This window comes from Xenopus tropicalis, chromosome 4 (assembly GCF_000004195.4).
Source record: "Xenopus tropicalis strain Nigerian chromosome 4, UCB_Xtro_10.0, whole genome shotgun sequence".
NCBI lineage: Eukaryota > Metazoa > Chordata > Amphibia > Anura > Pipidae > Xenopus > Xenopus tropicalis.
Window position 1 is genome coordinate 24,228,893 of NC_030680.2, and position 14,986 is coordinate 24,243,878.

Genomic DNA, 14,986 nt, shown 5'->3' on the forward strand with positions numbered 1-14,986 from the left:
CACAGCACTTTTGTTACTCTGCGATTGAACATCTTATCCTGCTTTACTGGTTCTGGATCTGCAGAGTCAAGTTCCAAAGTATGTCTCATGGCTTTAATGAGGAAATCAACTGAATCAATATTAAAATGAGCATTGTCACTTTTTTCTGATGATCTTGAAATTTCACCTTCTGAGAAATCTGACAAAACTCTGCCGTGAAATGTAGGATCTCTATTTTCAGCAGCATGTGAAGATTTGATATTTTTAATAACATTATCCATTACTTGACCCACTATGCTAGCCACTGAGCTAGAAATAGTATTTTTCATCCAAGACATCATAAACTCCATCTAATCAGCAGGAACAGATGAGGGACCTTCCCAGGCTTCTTCAAAACATTTTTACAAACTTTCTTGTCTGGCATAGCAACTCCATCACATAATCTCTCCTTGCTGATTTCCTTCTAGATTCGCTTCTCTCCCCGGTGAACTCCTGAAATACTAATTCTTGGCCTGAATTTATCTGAGAGTCAGTCTCACATGGCTGTAGCCCTTTGGCCCAGCTGCAGGTACATGGAGCAGTTCAGTGCTGAAATGCAGATTTGAGTGTTTCAGCACTGAAATCCGCTATTTGTGCCTACACCCAGACTGACACAGTGGCTCCAGGCGCAGGCACCCCTGAAAGCTGATTGGAGCATTAGGGTTGATTCTCAGCCTGTGTTAGTATGCCCCAATTGCCAGGTGGCAATCCTAGCAATAAATAGTATAACCTGCATGTGTATCTAGTACCATTTGCTGTTTGGGTGGGAATGTAAATGACTGTCTCAGGTTAGGCAGAAAGGGTAATCAGCATATGAGCTTATCATTAAAAACTGTGCAGTATGAACTGAGCAAAAAACAGAGAGAACAAATATATACCACCCAGCTGCGGCGGATGTTGGGAATGGCAGCTTTAGAGCATTCATTTCCATATGCCTGCATGAGTGTAATGGAGGCCAGTACCAAAATGTAATTGCTTAGTAAAAAAAGGCACTAATTACTATAAAAGTTTCTTCTAAATAATTCTATTTTAATGTTATAAAGCAGCATTTTAGCAATATTAGTACCACAGCCCGTTTAAGCTGAACATACGTGATACAGTGCTCCATCTACTGGTTAACATGAAATATTACATTTACATGATCAAGAACTTTTCACATTTAAAATTAGTCACTTTTGAGAGTTCATATTTATTACATTATACCTTTATTCTTAACCAGGTCGTTTATATCATAATGGTGAAGACTACTAGAAAAGTATATTTTTTTCCTGAAACGGCTTTTATATTTATTTATTTATATGGAACAGTGTTTTACAAGGGCTGTTCTATGTGATAAATGTTTTTAGAGGGCTACAAGTTTTTGGGGTAACTAATTCTCAAGTAGCCCTTCCTGTTAGAAACATAGTTGGTTATATGAACGTAAACTTTATGAAAGCTTCATCTTAGGATAGGTCTCAGCGGCGTAACTAGTGTGCACCAGCTCCCACCCCCCCCTGCAAAAAAAAAAAAAAACAGGATCCACTGCCCGCCCACCCCCGCTCATGTCTTCAGCCTGCCTGTGACTTCCCTCCTAGCTGGCAGGTAGGAAAGTTCCTGGGAAGGGGAGAGAGAAAGCAGACATTGCAACCCAGGCACCCCTGCAGGGTCCGCTACCTCTATAGTTATGCCACTAATAGGGCTCCCAATGAAGCATTAACCTATTGAGCCCTACAGATACAGATTTCTCTGATCAGCTGCTTCTCACTATTCTCCTACCTGTGCTTAGGGACATTAAAAGAGAAGGAAAGGCTAATAAAGAGTTCATCTCAAGCTGCAGGCATACCTTCAGTTGTCTCAATAGTGCCCTTAAGTCTCCCCATATTTCACCTATTCAGAAGATCTAAAGCCAAACAGGAAGAAAAAATGCTGAGCTGTGTAGAAAGTTCCCATAATGCCTCACTCCTGCAAAGACACCAAGACTAAACTGAACATGCTCAGTTAGTTAGAGTATGAGTCAGCTTCCTGCTGATTGGCTCAGATCCACATTCCTAAGGGGGGGCCAGTTCTTAGAATTCTTGAGGGAGGGGGGAGCAGGAAAGAGCAGAGAACAGAAAGCTGTGTGTCTGTGGCACAGGAATTACAGACACAACAAATCTTTTTTCAGAGAAGTCAGAGCTCGAGCAGCTCCATAGAGTGTGCACTAGTGTAGCGGCCTCGGAGCCACATCTCGGGCATAGAGGTGAGGTCAATACTTTCATAGCATACAGTCTTTGTACAGTATAATAAGCTCTATGAATTAGATACAATTGTAACAAGCTATGCCTATATGCAAATGAAACCAGCTTTGGGGTGGTAAGTATCCATTCCTACTGAACATCAAGGAGAGCACCCAACTCGTCCTCCCAGGCATCACGTGCTCTTAGTTCTGGGTCTATATGTTGAGGTTTGTACAATAGTTTGTACAAGCTCGAGATCTTGCCCTTTTGGGCTGGTATTAGTAGAGTGCCTGTTATTGCAGAATTGGCTACTGTGATGTTGAAACGAGCAGATTGAGAGGTGAGGGCCCTAAGATTGGTTTTCTACTGATATGAGTTATTGGTTAGGTGCAACGTGCTAGTCTTCCCAACAATAACATCTCAAAGTTTAGATACAGTATAGCGATCATATAGGCTGCAAACCACCATGTTTTTGCATTTGGAGGCTGCACTCTGCACAGTAAATGAGCTGCATGCCCTATAGCAGACAGTAAGTATGGGGTTGCCTTGTGCCCGCCTGCGCTGATTCTGGTGCTGGATATTTTTTATCCAGGATGAGTTGCAGAACACAACCAGACCCCAGACAGAAGTGCTTTGGGTGCAAATACTTGGCCTGGCTCTGCTTTTTGTCTTTTCAACACATTTGCTATTGTCTGCCTCCTTCCCTGACTGTTTGCCTGTATAATGGACTTTCTATTGTCTGCTGCCTGCCCTGATCTTTTGTCTAACGGACTTGCTATTGTCTGCTGTCTGCCCTGACCTTTTGTCTAACGGACTTGCTATTGTCTCCGTCCTTCCTTGACCTTTTGTGTAATGCACTTGCTATAGTCTGCCACCTGTCCTGACCTTTAGTCTGTCTAATGGACTTGCTATTACCTGCTACCTTCCCTGACCCTTTGACTAATGGACTTGCTATTGTCTGCTGCCTGTCCTGACCTTTTGTCAAAGGGCAGTGGCACACTGGAAGATTAGTCACTATTGCGGGTGACTAATCTTTCTGACATGCCATCCCACCACCAAGAATGTAAATTGCCAGTGGGGTGGCATACGCGTTGCTTTGGTTTTCTGAAGTTGTCAGAACTTTCCTTGCGAGGCAACTTAGGCCAACTGATTCAATGTGTATCCCACTGGTGATTTACAGTACATTCTTGCCGTTGGGATGGCATGTTGGGGAGATTAGTCGCATGCAATAGTCAAGCACTGTGTGCACTGCCCTAATGGACTTGCTATAGTCTGCCACCTTCCCTGACCTTCTGTCTGTCTGATGGACTTGCTATTGTCTGTCGCCTTCCTTGACCTTTTGTCTAATGGACTTGCTATTTTCTGACGCCTTCCCTGACCTTTTGTCTGTCTAACGGACTTGCTATTGTCTGTCGCCTTCCTTGACCTTTTGTGGGTCTAATGGACTTGTTATTGTCTGCCCTTTCCTCTAACGGCTTACTATTGTCTATCTATCGCCTTCCCTGACCCCTTTTGTCTAATGGATTGCTAATGTCTACCTCCTTTCCTAACCTTTTGTCTCTCTAAAGGAATTGCTATTGTCTGCCACCTGCCTTGACCTTTTCTGCCTAATGAACGTGCCATATCTGTCGACACTCCTGTATTTCCCAGGGGTTACCTGGTTTTGGGTTTAGGGCATACCCCTGGCTCAATTTGATGTATGCATGCACAGTAAGCATAGAGTTAAGTAGAAGGGTGCATGTGAAGTGTATTCCAATAGGACGCAGCCACATTATTCATAATGAGCTTGTGCATAATGCAGATTCCCCCAAGTGGCCACTTATTTAATGAAGGAAAGTCATTTTGGCATAGACTCGCCACATTAATGCCACCTAGAACACTATATTTATTCAGCAGAAAGCTTTATCATACCTGAGTAAAGAGCCATTTGTTTAAGATGGCAGCTGCCATTTTAGCTTGGTCTTCATAGCTTCCTGCTGCAGCATTAGCCGTTGGTAGCTAAGATCACACATTCTTATGGGAGGGGGGGGGAGTGCATTCTTATGAATTCTTATAGGAGTGGGAGCAGGAGAAGGGATAGAACTGAGGAGACACGTGCCCCAAACCTGAAGGAGCCCCAAAGAAGAGGAAGTCTGATAGCGAAGAACATGTTTACAAAAAAAGGAGACAAGAAATCCTCTATTTCTTTTGATAGAGGACTCCTCCCCAGCATCCTCCAGCTGCCTCCCAGCGTCTTCCACAGCATCCTCCAGCTCCCCCTTAGCATCCTCCAGCTCCCTCCCAGCGTCTTCCCCAGCATCCTCCAGTTCCCCCTTAGCATCCTCCAGCTGGGGGGAGCTGGAGGAAGTTAAGGGGGAGCCAGGGGATGCAGCTGGAGGAAGCGGGACATTTGAAGACAAATCCAGGACTGCTGGGCAGGGTGGAAAAATCGGGACTGTTCCGCCTAAAGCGGGACAGTTGGGAAGTATGTTTCTATTATGTGCTGCCTTCCCTGACTTTTATCTAATGGATTTGCTATTGTCTGCTGCCTGCTCTGAACACTCGCCTGCAAAACAGAATTACTTTCATCTACTGCCTGCCAGCTACTGCCAGGTCTGGTTGCAGACAAGCCATCCAGTCTGCCTAATCTATTTGCCTATTAAACCTTCCATCATTTACTTGTATTATACTGCTATATAAGCTCCCTATTCATATTTTCTGGGCAATGCCGCGCATATGGGTCAATGCAATAAAAAGTGCACACATCACACATCCTGACACCTATTGCAACCAATCAGAAGGTATTATTTCTTGGTCAAAAATGGCTTGAAAGCAAATTGCAAATAAAAAAACAATGAATTACCCGGATGTCTGAGCCTGGCAGCTGGTTGTTATTATAGATATGTTGTACCAAGAACAATAAATTTGTTTTGCTATTCTGCCTTTGCCAGTTACTCCAGGAAATAAAGAAACTAAAGGCTGGAGAATGCGGGCATCGATCCCGCTACCTCTCGCATGCTAAGCGAGCGCTCTACCATTTGAGCTAATTCCCCTTCCATATTGCTGCTCGGAAACACGTAACTTACATAGACGCCACCTAGCGTCGGCAATTACATACAACTATACCAATATCACCCGCAAATGTAACTGGCCTCGTTTATAATAAATGCCTACAATATTCATGTAAAGCGAACTGCCACAGGCAAAGTGACTAATACAACAGCAGGTGCCGATTTATAGCCGTCCCCCATCACTTCTGCCCCGAAACAGCCTACAATCAACCCGCCTCCTTATCTGCCAGCTTCGGTCCCTTGCCTCTCTAGCTTACAGAGGCGAGCAACTGGATGCTGTATTCTGATTGGAGCGCCCTACTGCCATTTTCACTGACGTACTATTGTTGCTATGGCCTGGGAGGCTGTAGGGCCTTAGCGGGGCTTATTGGTAGAGTTCAAGTTTGACTTCGCTGATTGCGAGCCAATCGCCTCCCTGCGACGCAACTCAGCCAGCTTTGGTGACTGACAGTAGTACGGCCCAATCCGCGGCAAAGTTCTGCGATGCGGTGGTGACGTTTGCAGCTTGAGTGACAACTGTGTGGCGCAGTCATCTGCCGGCTTTGACAAATCTGGGGGCGGGATATCCCGATCCAGGGGTTATGCGCTTCCCTTGATGGAGGAGGGGAGGGGTTGAAGAGTTGATATGTCCACCATCTTGAAAACTCGCTTATACTGCTGAGCAATTTTCCCGCCTGCCTGAATAAGGTTGTTGGTCACTTCAGGTATTTATTTGTGATTTTTTATACGCGTTAGTTTTGAGTCCAGACTGTTTTACGGAAGTGGGCCTTTCTTTGGTGGTATAGTCGGCTTCCGGGTAACTTGTCCTTTGAGGGGCGCAGGACTCCATTCGGCAATAGTAGTAGTGCAGTGTATGAAGGGGGGAGTGGAAGATATATATTTAGGGTACATATACTGGGCTTTATTGGGTGTGCGGGGGCACCGCGCAGGGAATGCTGGGAGTCCAGTAATAAAGTGCGGAGTTCTGTCACATCCTACTGGGCTCCCACTAACTCGCCGGGCCGGGAGGCTGCAAACAAGGCCGGTTGTTAGAGTGGGGTGAAAGGGCATTTCCCTCCATATCAGAGGGGGCCTTCAGCGGGAGTAATGTAGAAAAAAAGTTCAAGTCAAGTTTTGTGTCAACTGCCTGATGTTTTCTTAGATTGTAAGCTCTGCTGGCTAGAGAACTCCTCCCTCTTGTCTCTTAACCCCTAATGTTAAATGTAATACCATTTTCGTATTTATGTTCTTATTGGGTTCTTTTGTTATTATCTAAATAACAAATAGTACCATCTGAAAAGCAATATACTTGTATACATACATCAGGGTTGTCCAATTTGCAGCCCTCCAGCTGTTGGGCCTTCAGCCAGGGTCTGCGCTAGAGAAGGGATTCAATGAAATGCTCTCGCTGCTTCTTTTCCATGTCTTAATACTATTTTTAATAGTGCTGAGCTGCTTTCTTCTACTTCAGAATACCCATTTCTAATCTAACTATTCAGTATTTTAAAACTACAGGTATGGGACCCGGTATTCAGAATGCTCGGGACCTGGGGTTTTCCGGAAAAGGGATCATTCCGTTATTTGGATCTCCATAGCGTGTCTGCTAAAAATCACTTAAATATTGAATAAACCCAATAGGGCTGTTTTGCCTCCAATAAGGATTAATTATATCTTAGTTGGGATCAAGTACAGGTACTGTTTTATTATTACAGAGAAAAGGGAATCATTTAACCATTAAATAAACCCAATAGGGCTGTTCTGCCCCAATAAGGGGTAATTATATCTTAGTTGGGATCAAGTACAGGTACTGTTTTATTATTACAGAGAAAAGGGAATAATTTAACCATTAAATAAACCCAATAGGGCTGTTCTGCCCCCAATACGGGGTAATTAATCTTAGTTGGGATCAAGTACAGGTACTGTTTTATTATTACAGAGAAAAAGGAAATCATTTACAAAAATCTAAATTATTTGCTTATAATGGAGTCTATGGGAGGTGGCCTTTTTCATAATTCGGAACTTTCTGGATAACTGGTTTCTGGATAAGGGATCCCCTACCTGTACTTTTTTCCTCCTCAAAGTTCAGTGCTGTAAACCGTTTATTCCAGGTGGCTAGCTTATCTGTGACTTGACTTATTTAGACAGAGTGGTAAAATCTCTATGGTAACCTGTGTCAGAGCTACTGGCATTTGACAGGATGTAAGCAGCAGTAGAAGAAAAAGTTCCAGGAAATACTCATAATAAACAACTTTATACAAATTGAAATAAATCCCATTTTAAGTTTACTTATTGCAAATCTGTCTGCAGTCAGATTTGCCAGTATTGTCACTTTAATTGCCCGTCTGTTCTCATTTCATTAACTTTGGCGGTTGTGGGCTGCTGTGATTTGTAGAACTGCTAAGTCCATAGTCTGAAAATCCCCCTACCAAAGTCCTGCGTGCCTTATTACTATATATATCATGAAAAAGTAATATGGTTTCTCCACTATTTGTCAGGATGGACCCTTTCATTGAGCGTTTTTTTAAGCTTTTAACAAAGTTGTAGCTGGGGATGTAGTGGAACATTCCCTGTATGTGTGTGTATATGATAAATATACGTAAGGTGCACAATATAAACAATTGTTTCACCTGGGTACCCAAGCTTAAAAACAACAAAAACAGTGACGAAGTTCACACTCCTCTGCTCCAGCTGAACACCTTAAGGATACATTTTATGTGGCTTGACCCTTAGGGGAATGCCTGTTTAATATGTATGCGCTAAGGGTGTTCAACTTGTATGTCTACTGCCATAACTAAAGTTCTAGTTGAAGTATCACTTGTCTGTAGAGCATAAATAGCTGGAGTTTGTGCCCAGAGCTTGTTGATAACTATTAAAAACAGGTTGGGCCCTTTATACCTTAATGTCTGTAATACAGTTTTTGCAATGTGTTTAGTGCAGTGGAGTTACACTTAATGTAAAAAAGCAGATGTGTGTGGGTGGAAGAGCTGTATCACTTTCTAAAAATGACCATGTGCCTCTTCTGATATTTTTCCACCTTTTCTGCTCACTATTTCTTGTGTAGTTGTAGAAGTACACTGGCCATATCGTGGTCAAAGCAACCGTTTTATCACATTTTCTGATCCTTTTGTAATGCATGTAGCCAAGGCTGAAGATCTTATCTGCAAATGTCCTTAGCTGGCACCTGTTGGAGACCATTGGCCTCCTGAATAGCTCGCTTACTGCCAAATAAGCACCTGAGGCTAAATTGCATCTCATTTGGTCTCGAAGGAAAGGTGTTTTTTATTGCCACCTTGTTACTTGTAGTAAAGCGTTTAAAAGGGGCAAATCACCTTAATCCTTAAATCATTTTACCACACATTTCTTCTGATTAATAGGGAAAAAATAAATTAAAACTTCATTGCTTTACTAATGATGGCTATACACGGCTTATTGATAGATCCTCTCTGACCTTTATTGTAATGGGATTATTTGGCCCCAACAGATCCCATTGCATGATATCACCTACCCAAGGTCAGCATATTAGGGAAACCCCTCCAAACGAACAAATCTTATTGTGTATGACCTCCTTTACTGCATCCTCTCCCTAATCAACTGAGTTAAATAGAAATAATTGGGAAGATTTATTAAATTAAGTGGGGAATCCTAAAGGATTCTCAGCAGTTTGATATTTTCCCTGTTTATGAAAACATTGGTGACGGACATTTTTAAAAAAATAACACATTTACCAAATGACTTAAAGGAACAGTAACACCAAAAAAATTAAACAGCTTTAAAGTAATAAAAATATAATGCACTGTTGCCCTGCACTGGTAAAACTGGGGTGTTTGCTACAGTAACACTACTATAATTTATATAATAAGCTGCTGTGTAGCCCCGGGGGCAGCCATTCAAGCTGGAAAAAAGGAGAAAAGGCACAGGTTACATAGCAGATAACAGATAAGCTCTGTAGAATACAATAGTGTTTTATCTGTTATCTGCTATGTGCCTGTGCCTTTTCTCCTTTGAATGGCTGCCTCCATGGTTACACAGCAGCTTATTTATATAAATGATAGTAGACTTTCTGAAGTAAACACACAACTTTTACCAGTGCAGGGCAGCAGCACATTATATTTTAGTTACTTTTATACACTTTCATTTTTTGGTGTTATTGTTCCTTTAACTGGTGTTTTGAGCAGGCAAACAAGATTGTTTTGGGGGATGGTAGCGCTCAGCGGTGACCATTATCAGCATCTGAATCCTTAAGGTGATATCACAAGGGGCCCTTCATCACCCTGCAAAAAAATCTCCTCTTCCATGACCAAAGTAGCACCCACAGCGCCTGCATCTTCACTTTACTTTGTCACTGCCTGTAAACACCTTACACGCGGGGATCCCTGGTAATTGCTCAAGGAGGCATTTTAGGGATTGCTCCATTTAATGTGTTGTACATGTGGCAATTGAAAGGAAAGTAAAGGAGCAGGTACTATATAGCCCTTCATTGTTTAATGTGGAGATTTACCACCGGGCCAGGAATCTCCAGGTGTGACATAGCCCTTAAAGAGATACTGACACCTGAAATGAAATCTTTTTTACATCTGTTGTAACATTGTCTTTGCATGCTATTTATAATTTTGCCATAAAAGCATTTGTCCAATGTTTTTACATAACCTGTCTGATCCCCCATGTTCCTCTATGAGGGGGCGGCCATATTTGTGCAGCACTAGTCTGTTCTGAGAAGGGACAGTCAGGCTGGCAAAACAGGTTTTGGGATTTCAAGTAAAAATTACTTACAAAAGCAGCTCTATCTGCAAAAAATGATCAACATGACCTATAGGTAACTTTTTATGTAGAGCAATATATTAAAAAGTAGTTTTTTCTTGTCAGTATTACTTTAAAGCAGTGTTTTTCAACCTTTTTTGGGCAAAGGCACACTTGTTTCATGAAAAAAATCACGAGGCACACCACCATTAGAAAATGTTAAAAAATTTAACTCTGTGCCCAGCAGCAGTGCCCCCCTAGTACATTGGTGCCCAGCAGCAGTGCCCCCCTAGTACATTGGTGCCAAGAGCAGTGCCCCCCTAGTACACTGGTGCCCAGCAGCAGTGCCCCCCTAGTACATTGGTGCCCAGCAGCAGTGCCCCCCTAGTACATTGGTGCCAAGAGCAGTGCCCCCCTAGTACATTGGTGCCAAGAGCAGTGCCCCCTAGTACATTGGTGCCCTGCCTACGGCACACCAGGCAACATCTCGCGGCACACTAGTGTGCCGCGGAACAGTGGTTGAAAAACGCTGCTTTAAAGCCTGATCCAAATCATGCCTCGTTAAGGCAAATAATCATTTGGACAGGTTTCTTTTTCAGGCAGTTATTTTCATCATACCTGTTGGAAAAAGGTATAATAATAAAAGGATAAATTAGCACTAATAAACTCTGTATGTATAGAAAAAAATCCTCTTCGTTTCTCCCCTCTTTTGGCTTATACAAAAGTCCATTATGCAGAAAGTTTATTTGTACACTGGGAATCTGAATCGCTTTCACCTCTCATATTAGCTCACAAGAACCAGGAAGTTGGAGACACAGAAGATATTGATTCCCTGTTTAGATAAAGAAAGAAACTATAGATTTTACTTGACCAAAACAATGGGAAAGAATGTGCCCTTGTTCAACATGTTTTCTGTGAATAGAGCTTGCACTGAACTTACGTTTTACCTATTGTTTAAATGAAGGTAAACATGGCAAAGTGAAATTGAAACTGCTTCCTCTTTCTTGTGAGGTAGATAATCAGCCAAGAAGTGCACAGATAAACCCCTTGCATAATGGACTTTTGTTTATCTGTAAACCAAAGCAGTTGCAACAGTGGTTTGAAGGGAGGGTTTGTTTATACAGAGGCCACATGAGTTAGCAAGTGTGAAAGCAAAGGGGCCTTATGCGCCTTATCCCAACATAACCACAATAAAAAAAAAAACATATGTTTACTGTTATTTGCTGCTATAAACAAAGTAAATCCACTTTCACTTTAGCATTGCCTGGTTCTGATGAGTCACTATTGGCAGAGTAGAAGCTAGTTAAACAAATTGTGACTCATCAGAACCAGGCAGTGCTACAGTAAAAGGTTTTACTTTGTTTATAGCAGCAAATAACATGTATATATTAATTAAAATAGTAGGCAAAAATGATGTTAAACTTAAAGGACAAGGAAAGTCTAAGCACCTTAACTCCATTAGGGCTGTGGCACACGTGGGAGATTAGTCACGCGTGACAGATCTCCCTTGTTGTGGACGACTAATCTCCCCGATATGACATCCCACCGGCAAAAATGTAAATCGCTGGTGGGATGGCATACGCGGCTGCGGGTGACTAATCTCCCTTGTGTGCCACAGCCCTTAAAAGGCTCATCTTTAGTGTGTTCTGCTGTGCTATGTAATCTCCTATATTGTCAACCCTTTATCTGTTTAAACACCACAGTTTAAAAAAAAAAAAAACACTTCAAGAAAAAAAATCCCATAATGCAGCTCTCCTTCAGCAAGACCAAGACCCGAGCATGTGTATAAGATCAGCACATGTGCATCAGTGATCTTCAGGAACACGCTTTGCACTGTGCTCGCAAACACAGACACACGTAATGCCCGCCCTGAATTCAAAGTGCACCAATAGCAACCAGGTAACACGGTTGCTATGGTGATGCGCAATAAAAGCAGGAACACGGCAAGCGCTTACAACTTACTGCTGATCGGTACCTGGTTCCTTCCCAGCACACAAGATTCGATGATGCGTGAGGGCTATCTTAATGATGTTTGTATAAAAAAAAAAATTTGAGGCTGTGACAGAGTCTGCTTATGTTAACCTACAAGATTGAACCACAGTAAAAATATAAAGTATTTAGGGTTTCCTTGTCCTTTAAGCTCTGTTCATTAAGCTCATGTTGAACAGGGGTGTGTACTGCCCCATCAGACTGTAACTGTTGAGAAATGTCAACAAATGGAGCAGCTTAGAGTGTTAAAGTGATACTGACACTAAAACATTACTCCTCAAAATATGAATGTACATAAAAAGTTGCCTATAGGTCATGTTGATTGATTTTCGCTGAGAGATTTGCTTTTGTAAATAATCGTTACTTGAAGTTCCTAAACCTGACTGTTTTGCTGACCTGACTGTCCCTTCCCAGCCTGTCCGTTATAGCTTCTAATGCTAACGGCCTTCTGCTGACAAATATGGCAGCCCCCTTATAGGAGAACATGGGGGATCAGACAGGTAATATAAAAGCATTGGGCAAATACTTTTATGGCAAAAATGAAGGTCATGCAAAGACAATGTTATGATAGATGTAAAAAAAGGTTTAATTTCTAGTGTCAGTATCTCTTTAAGATCAGGGTTACTGAGCTGCTCAGGAGAAGCTTGAAAGTGGCGAAGTCTGCCTGTGGAGGAGAGATAGTCGTGGCTGAAGAGCTGACCATTTCTATAGATACACTGTTTCAGTTTGACCCATGATTGCAGAGATTAGCAAGGGGAAGAAAATTTTATTAAATCGTCAATGAAAAATTTCTATCAAGGTTTTTTTTGAAGGGCAGCTACCCCTTTAAACTTCTTTACATCTTGATACATTTTTCGGCTTCAGTGTTTAAATGGGCTGTATACCCACCTTTTCAATATTGGCTCAATCAATAGGGCTTGTACCAAACATGACTTTTTGCTTATTATTTTGTCATTAAATAATTTGTGTTTTTTGTTATTTCTTGGGCACATTTCACTTCCTTTTCTAGTGAGCAGTGTCCAATCAAACTTGCTCCAACTAGACTGGCTGCTGAGAAATCTTTTGTAAAAACAACATGCATATTTACATCTGCATGCTGAATTCTTGTATGAATGAAAACATTGTTTCATTTTTCTGTATCTAGTGCACAATATATAAAAAGACAATGGATATTTTGGAATTAACAGGCAAAGTATTTTCAGCACAAGCCTATTCATTGAACTTTTGTTGGGAAAAAAATATACTATAGTAATATAATATGTATTTATGAATCGGTACAATAATTAGGTATGTGTAATAGTCGGTGGCGGAAAGCCCTTCGCACCGCTTCGGTAATCTGAAGTTGCGCAAGGTTTTATCCTGCAGGAAACTTTTTGCGCAAATTCAGAAAAAGAAGCAATATTGTTGCCGGTGGAAAGCCTTTTATCACAGGATAGCAGAGATCTATTGTGGGCGACTCAACCGCTTCATGGGTTCTTACCCTTAAGAGTTGTCCATTGGCATATCTGGTTGCTAATTAAGAACTGTATCAGTTGGAAATCGTTTTACTACTATTTTTTTTTTAGAAAAAGATTCATAAATAGAAAGCCTTGTGGTGTAAGCAAGGGTTTTATATCCTGTATTGAACTTTTTTGAATCTAGTGGTAAATATAGGCAATGAGTTGTGCCCATATAAAAAACTTGATATAGCTAGAGAAGCTTCTCTGTCACCTGTTGAACCCAGCATCCCACTTTTCAGGCCCATTCTTTTTACTTCACTTCTGTGAATATGGTCCTAACCTCTGAGCTGTAAAGCTGGCTATATGCGACCAATATAAGCTACCAACTCTGCTCCTCCAGACAAAACACCAGCTTATTGGCCCATATATCTATATAGCTATCTATAACCTGTCTGTCTTACCAGTATCAAGACAAAGCTGCTCGGCCCGTTGATCTTCACGTGTATGCCCAGTTTAAAGGGGGCTCTAAACACAGAAAATGAATTCATGTAAACTTACACAGTGCTTCTGAGCACATTTGCAATTTACATTTCAATTTTTAGTGGTTTCTGCTTTATTTGCAGTTTTAGAATGCTAATACCATGCCTTTGGCTCAGTAGCATTCTATAAAAGTTAGTGAGGCTATATGGGCAAATTTGTACTCCTATTAGCCAATTGGTAATAATTTTTTTTTTTTCTGTCGCCTTTGGCAGTTGCACCATGGACTCACATTAAACTGTATAGCCCCAAGCTTTTTTGTTTTATTCCCCTCTGCCGCTTATTGGTCTGCAAAACTAAAATCCATTGAACCACCCTAGGTAATAGCTGAAATACTCCATCAGCAGGGTTGCTTGCTCTAACTAACATATAAGATAAAAAGCTTCTAATGCCTTCTTTCTAGTGTCTATCTACAGAATAGAGCCAGGTGTGGGATCGGCCTTGTGGGCGATGTATAAAATGTTTCTTGTCCGAAAGTTAGGCCCCAAACGCTTTAATCAATTTTATATGTTGGGATGTTTTAAAGGGGAAGTTAACATTCAGTAATCACCATCCTACTCCTTAAGAACTTTTATTTATACAAAGCTATAATTTTGTATGTTGCCATTGGGTAGAGCATAATACATTCATTTATTTCTGCAGAATGACCACCATGTGCACACGATTAACATTTTTCATTTTTGTTTTTCTTCTAGGAATAAAATTGACCGTTTAACCGAATTTAAGAGACAGATTCAAAACAACCTGATGTAGGCAGGATAACCCTGTAATGGGCCAGGAGTTGAAAAAGCTTATAGTTTTATTTTCTTAATTTTTTTTAAATTATTTTAACAGGTAAGCAAATATCTTGGTTTTATTGTAACATAATTACTTGTACTTAAGAATACATAAAGGAATCAATTAAATATTGTTTGGCTCTAAGTGGGCTGGATTGCCTGCAATGAATAGTTATACTTTCTGTGGAATTGGAGTTATTCTGACCACTAGTTTGTGTGCTTTTCTGTTGTCATAATGCAATTTTTCTTTGTGTTAGCCCTTTCTC

At 41.3% G+C, this 14,986-nt stretch overlaps 1 protein-coding gene and 1 non-coding gene across 7 annotated transcripts in view; one reads left to right on the top strand and one right to left on the bottom strand.

Moving 5' to 3' along the window:
* Positions 1 to 5,172: 5,172 nt before the first annotated feature.
* trnaa-agc lies at positions 5,173 to 5,245 on the bottom strand. The gene has a single exon. It is a non-coding gene; the product is annotated as a tRNA-Ala (tRNA).
* Positions 5,246 to 5,829: 584 nt separating this feature from the next.
* ppp6r3 (protein phosphatase 6 regulatory subunit 3) overlaps positions 5,830 to 14,986 on the top strand; it is a 47,585-nt gene continuing 38,428 nt past the window's right edge. For 3 of the 6 annotated variants that reach the window (XM_031900204.1, XM_012961333.3, XM_031900206.1), the window contains exons 1-2: positions 5,830 to 5,967; positions 14,640 to 14,778. The gene's annotated coding sequence lies outside the window, so the exon portion shown is untranslated. 6 annotated transcript variants of the gene reach the window in all.